This window comes from Rhinatrema bivittatum, chromosome 8 (genome assembly GCF_901001135.1).
Source record: "Rhinatrema bivittatum chromosome 8, aRhiBiv1.1, whole genome shotgun sequence".
NCBI classification, from domain to species: domain Eukaryota; kingdom Metazoa; phylum Chordata; class Amphibia; order Gymnophiona; family Rhinatrematidae; genus Rhinatrema; species Rhinatrema bivittatum.
The window spans coordinates 240,561,429-240,568,466 of NC_042622.1; positions in this window are offsets into that span (position 1 = coordinate 240,561,429).

The following is a 7,038-nucleotide window of genomic DNA, read 5'->3' on the forward strand; positions in this document are numbered from 1 at the left end:
TAACCCGCTGACAGCCACCTCTCCTGGGCTTCCGCTGCTCAGGAGGCGCTAGGGGCTCACCATCATCCCTAGCGCCTCCTTTTTTTAGCGCAGCCTCATTTAAATACAGTATCGCAAGCCCAAAAAAGGTGGCTGGGCATGCGTTAGGAAAGCAGGAGCTCAACACTGAGCGCCCGTTTTCCGCGCAACCTTACAGTATCGGTCTGAAGATGCCGGTAAGCGGTGGAGATGGGGGAGGAGCTGGAAACAGCGTTAACCTTTGGTCCACCCAAATTCTGGCTAGGCCCCTGCGTCCCTGACAGAGATCCTGGAGGCTCCCCTGATGATCCTGCTCAATCATTCTTGGGAGACAGGAGCATTTCCAGAGGCATTTCCAGGAGCATTTCCAGAGGCACATTGTCCCTGTTCATAAAACGTGGGAAACTTTGATAAAATGAGAAAAATTGTTAGAAAAAAACTGAAAGGAGCAGCTACAAAAGTAAAAAATGTCCAAGAGGCGTGGTCATTGTTAAAAAATACCATTCTAGAAGCACAGTCCAGATGTATTCCACACATTAAGAAAGGTGGAAAGAAGGCAAAACGATTACCGGCATGGTTAAAAGGGGAGGTGAAAGAAGCTATTTTAGCCAAAAGATCTTCATTCAAAAATTGGAAGAAGGATCCAACAGAAGAAAATAGGATAAAGCATAAACATTGGCAAGTTAAATGTAAGACATTGATAAGACAGGCTAAGAGAGAATTTGAAAAGAAGTTGGCTGTAGAGGCAAAAACTCACAGTAAAAACTTTTTAAAATATATCCGAAGCAGAAAGCCTGTGAGGGAGTCAGTTGGACCGTTAGATGATCGAGGGGTTAAAGGGGCACTTAGAGAAGATAAGGCCATCGCGGAAAGATTAAATGATTTCTTTGCTTCGGTGTTTACTGAAGAGGATGTTGGGGAGGTACCCATAATGGAGAAGGTTTTCATGGGTAATGATTCAGATGGACTGAATCAAATCACGGTGAACCTAGAAGATGTGCTAGGCCTGATTGACAAACTGAAGAGTAGTAAATCACCTGGACCGGATGGTATACACCCCAGAGTTCTGAAGGAACTAAAAAATGAAATTTCAGACCTATTAGTAAAAATTTGTAACTTATCATTAAAATCATCCATTGTACCTGAAGACTGGAGGGTAGCAAATGTAACCCCAATATTTAAAAAGGGCTCCAGGGGCGATCCGGGAAACTACAGACCGGTTAGCCTGACTTCAGTGCCAGGAAAAATAGTGGAAAGTGTTCTAAACATCAAAATCACAGAACATATAGAAAGACATGGTTTAATGGAACAAAGTCAGCATGGCTTTACCCAGGGCAAGTCTTGCCTCACAAATCTGCTTCACTTTTTTGAAGGAGTTAATAAACATGTGGATAAAGGTGAACCGGTAGATATAGTATACTTGGATTTTCAGAAGGCGTTTGACAAAGTTCCTCATGAGAGGCTTCTAGGAAAAGTAAAAAGTCATGGGATAGGTGGCGATGTCCTTTCGTGGATTGCAAACTGGCTAAAAGACAGGAAACAGAGAGTAGGATTAAATGGGCAATTTTCTCAGTGGAAGGGAGTGGACAGTGGAGTGCCTCAGGGATCTGTATTGGGACCCTTACTGTTCAATATATTTATAAATGATCTGGAAAGAAATACGACGAGTGAGATAATCAAATTTGCAGATGACACAAAATTGTTCAGAGTAGTTAAATCACAAGCAGATTGTGATAAATTGCAGGAAGACCTTGTGAGACTGGAAAATTGGGCATCCAAATGGCAGATGAAATTTAATGTAGATAAGTGCAAGGTGATGCATATAGGGAAAAATAACCCATGCTATAATTACACGATGTTGGGTTCCATATTAGGTGCTACAACCCAAGAAAGAGATCTAGGTGTCATAGTGGATAACACATTGAAATCGTCGGTTCAGTGTGCTGCGGCAGTCAAAAAAGCAAACAGAATGTTGGGAATTATTAGAAAAGGAATGATGAATAAAACGGAAAATGTCATAATGCCTCTGTATCGCTCCATGGTGAGACCGCACCTTGAATACTGTGTACAATTCTGGTCGCCACATCTCAAAAAAGATATAATTGCGATGGAGAAGGTACAGAGAAGGGCTACCAAAATGATAAGGGGAATGGAACAACTCCCCTATGAGGAAAGACTAAAGAGGTTGGGACTTTTCAGCTTGGAGAGGAGACGACTGAGGGGGGATATGATAGAGGTGTTTAAAATCATGAGAGGTCTAGAACGGGTAGATGTGAATCGGTTATTTACTCTTTCGGATAGTAGAAAGACTAGGGGACACTCCATGAAGTTAGCATGGGGCACATTTAAAACTAATTGGAGAAAGTTCTTTTTTACTCAACGCACAATTAAACTCTGGAATTTGTTGCCAGAGAATGTGGTTTGTGCAGTAAGTATAGCTGTGTTTAAAAAAGGATTGGATAAGTTCTTGGAGGAGAAGTCCATTACCTGCTATTAAGTTCACTTAGAGAATAGCCACTGCCATTAGCAATGGTTACATGGAATAGACTTAGTTTTTGGGTACTTGCCAGGTTCTTATGGCCTGGATTGGCCACTGTTGGAAACAGGATGCTGGGCTTGATGGACCCTTGGTCTGACCCAGTATGGCATTTTCTTATGTTCTTATGTTCTTAACCGGAGCAGGGGGGAAAGATACTGGAGTATCTTGAAACCAACGGGTTATAGGATCTGAAGCAGTAGAGCATTACCAGAAAGTGGTCATGTCAAACAAATCAGGTGGATTTCTACTGACTGGGAGGGGGGGGGGGGGGGATCAGTGGATGAGGTGGATTTGGGTTTGAGGCCATTGACACAGGAGGCTCATTAAGAAGCTGGTGGATCCAGAGGTAGGCCAATGTGGTCCAGTGGGTGAGAAACTGGTTGAGTGATGGTCAACAGAGGCTGGTAATAAATGGAGGTCACGCCAAGGAAGAGGGCATAGGGGTGAGGAGGTTACCAGGGGAGCGGAGCAGGGATTGATGCAGTATTTGTGTATGACAGCAGATAAAGGATCCCAGGATCTTGCAGAAAGTAAGAAGTGGTGCACCCCCCTTCCTCCAAAGCACATCGAATTTGTGTCTGGGTGTTTGGACGTGTAGGTTGCAAATTTCTGCACTGGAAGTTAAGTAACAATTTTAATTTGGGTAACGTTTTGCATAGACTGTTTTATGTGCCAGCTAAAAAAAAAAAAAATGCTAGGGGGCAAAAATCTTTATTGAAATGGACCTATGATTATATTGAAGTTACTTCATCAAAAACTGTATGGTGAAGATCAGTGTAGGAAGGGCCTTCCCACAGGTGAAATAAAGGAGAGGCGAAATAAAAAGCTCTGAATTTGATTGGGAAAAGCAGGTCAATGGATGGAGCAGATAAAGAGCTCCAGGCCCATCCCATCTGACCCTTTCCCCTTCCTGCTGCAATACTGCAGTGCCCACCCAACCTCCGGCTTTACTCCTCACTCCCCACCGCTATGGATCCTCCATGACTGGTCCAGGCTTCTCCGAATCCTGATGCTGACTTTGCAGAGGAGTAAGTAGGAAAGGTGTGCTTTTTTGCAGACAATACCAAGAACCGCAAGACGATGAGCACTCCAGAGGGAGTAGAAAAGCACAGGAGAGATCTCAGAAACCCTGAGAATGTGGCCAACCTCAGCAGGTTTAATTAACCCTTCAGAACTGTGTTGCTGAAGGATCCATGCCAACGGTAACATGGAATAGACTTCGTTTTTGGGTGCTTGCTAGGTTCTTATGGCCTGGTTTGGCCTCTGTTGGGAACAGGATGCTGGGCTTGATGGACCCTTGGTCTGACCCAGTATGGGATGTTCTTATATCATGCAAAACTAAGACTAAGAAGTAGATTTGATCACAATTTTGCTTTTCTTAAAAACATAAAATAATCCTCTCTTCATCCCATTGCAAAATATTAGTAGAATGGCTGCAGCGCTCCTTGCCTTATTTTTATTTCTAAAAAACCAAGGATGAATTAAAAAAAAAAAAATCCCATTTAGCAGGAGTGAGCGAGTAAGGGATCGTTGAGACGCTGCAAACACAGAGATGCACTATGGCTGCCTCCCCCCCAGGGGAAGGGACATGCGAGGTGAGTGCACCTAGAAAACCAAAAATCAACCAAGCTCCGAATCCAGGTGGCAAAAACCCCAGGGGCAGAAAGGGCAGCCAGCCTTGGCTAGGAACCCGCTGTCTTACAGACATCACCATTATATGATGAAACAGTCCTAGACCTAAACAGATTCAGCTCCATCTCCACTGCAGTTATGCCTTCCACCCGTCACATCCTCAATCTACCATTCTCCACTGCTACCGTTCCTGCTGCCTTCAAATGTGCAGCAATCATACCAGTCCTTAAAAAGCCCTCACTGGATCCTACCTATCCCTCCAACTCTCGTCCCATCTCTCTTCCGTCTCCAAACTACTTGAACGTGCTGTTTACCACCGCTGTCTTGCCTTTCTTACATCTCAAGCCATTCTTGATCCACTCCGCCCTCTGCATTCAAATGAAACAGCCTGTTGATTATACCACCCGGGTTCAATCCCCGGCCCTTTCCACCATTGCCGAACATACTGCTGGTATGGAAAAATACCAGCAGGCCCCAGAACACAAACCTGGGACTTTGAAGGCCAGATGCCAAAGAAGAAAGCTATAAAACTTTTTTGCAGGAATTCACAGACACCAGAGACTCAACAGGATGGGGAAGGAGATATCGCAGAGGGTACGCAAATAGTCTGTGGGAAAGAATGCAGGGGGGAGAAAGATAAGGGGAGACAAATAACAGCTGCCTGTAGGCAGACAGCGTAACAATTTAGTGGTGTGAAGCATGCAAGCAGAAATCAGATAATTAGCTGACTTTGGATTTTTAACCTATATAAGCAAAGCTGGTATGTAGTAGGGCTGGCGAGGATTTTGTATCTGTTGCAGAGCCCAGCGCTGAGCTCTTTATTATGTAAGTATATATTTGCTATATTTGCTTCCTGTGTACTTTTTGCTTCCTGAGTATTGATCTGTTTTGTGGCATATGATTTCCAATAAAGAAAATTAATTAAGAGTAGAATCAGAGTTGTTCTTATAAACTATTTTACCTCTGAGGTGGACTTTTAAACAATTGGTGGAGATGCCGGGGATATTACGCATATGTTTGTGGGAGCAACTCTGATTGTTTCTAGTGAAGTGTAGAAGATTCACGTTCTTTGGTGCTTCCCCAGGGCTCGGACTGATCAGCCGTGGCCGGGAGTAATCAGTTTAAAGCCAAGGTCCTGTGTGAATCCTGCTGGACGGTGCACCTAAGAGGTTTAGATTCACGTTCCCAGCAGAGGCTGGGTCCTGAGTGATTCTTGGTGATAGTTTAGATTCACGTTCTCAGCAGAGGAGGCTGAGTCCTGTGTGAATCGTGAATTCAACAAAGGTTTTAACGCTGCAGCAATTGTTGTTTTTCTTGTGGGTACCCAGGGTTAAAATACTGCAGAAAAGATTGCAGTGATATTTTTCTTGTACTTATTGTGTGGTTTGCTATTAGCGTATATATATCTTTTGTGTCTATTTTGCATTTGTTACTGTATCCAGTTACTAGTGCGTAGGAAACGTAGGCAGGATTCCATTATGGCAGACCGGGTTTCGGATGACCAAATAGGACAATCTAGTACGCTACATACCTTATATGTTGATAGTGCTGATGCATGCACGGCTGTCCAACATGTTATTAATTTCTTTCCATTTGTTAAAGATTTGATAAATATGATTAATGAGAAATGGCTGAAATATTCATTGAAAGACTCCTTTCTCTCTCCATTACTTAACTTTCTAAACGTTAGAATAAAAGAGGGACAGTCTGAATAAACACTTACATGTGTGGAGAAACACTTACCAACTGTGGAGAAACAATCCGATATAGATGCATATGCTTAGAATTGTTTTTGATGCTTTAGAACTGTAAGAACTGTACCTTTTAATACTGAGGACTGTTTACTTTAGTGCTTAGAACTGTATATGCTTAGAATTGTATAATTAATAATAAATATAATATGGGGTACTTAACACTGTCTACCTTTAATACTTAGAATGATTAGGATAGTAAATTAGTTTACACTTACCGTATTCTCACCTACCTCACTCCTAACCTACCTCACTCCTTGTAGCTTAACAGAAATATGAAATAATTTGACTGTAATCATCTTGTTGTATGCCAGATTTTGTTTTCCAGGTCGACAGCCTTCCTGCCATGAAAGACGTGAAACTGATATCATTGAGTTTTCCAGATTTTTCCAGGTTAATTTCTTTTAAACAGAATTCTGATTTTTGTTTTACCCTGGCCAATTCAAGCATTTTCCAGTTTTTATTTTTGGTCTGACCTTACTTTGTGGTTTGATTTTTGAGCTCACAATATGTGTTAAGTGTTCTTTTGTCTGTTGTGCAATGAATAGATGTGTGACAGTTTGAATGACAGGATGTCTCAACACCTGGGTTGTTTTTGTCTGAATATTGTGTTAATTTATAGAAAAGTGGGAAACAAAGAAGGGATTAGATATTAAGTAGCTGTTTCTTTGACTTATGATAAACTTATATTGGATATCCATATGAATAGTGAATATAGGGATTATTGCATACGAGAAATTATTGATGTTTATTATAGAAGTGTCTTGTTTACTTAATTTTGATTTTATTCATTTTCTATCAGGTATTAATCCATACACACAAACATCTGAATTAGTGCTGGGAGTGCAGCAGCTGTACTTCGAGGACAGCTTCCAGAGTGCTGTGCTGCAAGACATATACACTACATTTGTCATTGACCCCATAACTTGAAGTCTTCCCAACCTTTGCCACAGAAGATACCTTGAATTTTATGGACTGAAGTGCTCAGAATTTCCTTGTTCCATGGGGGTGGCCTTACTTAGACAATGTTTTTAAGTAATATGTATATCTCTTTGAAATGTAATAACCGATAATTATGACGAAATATGATTATGATAC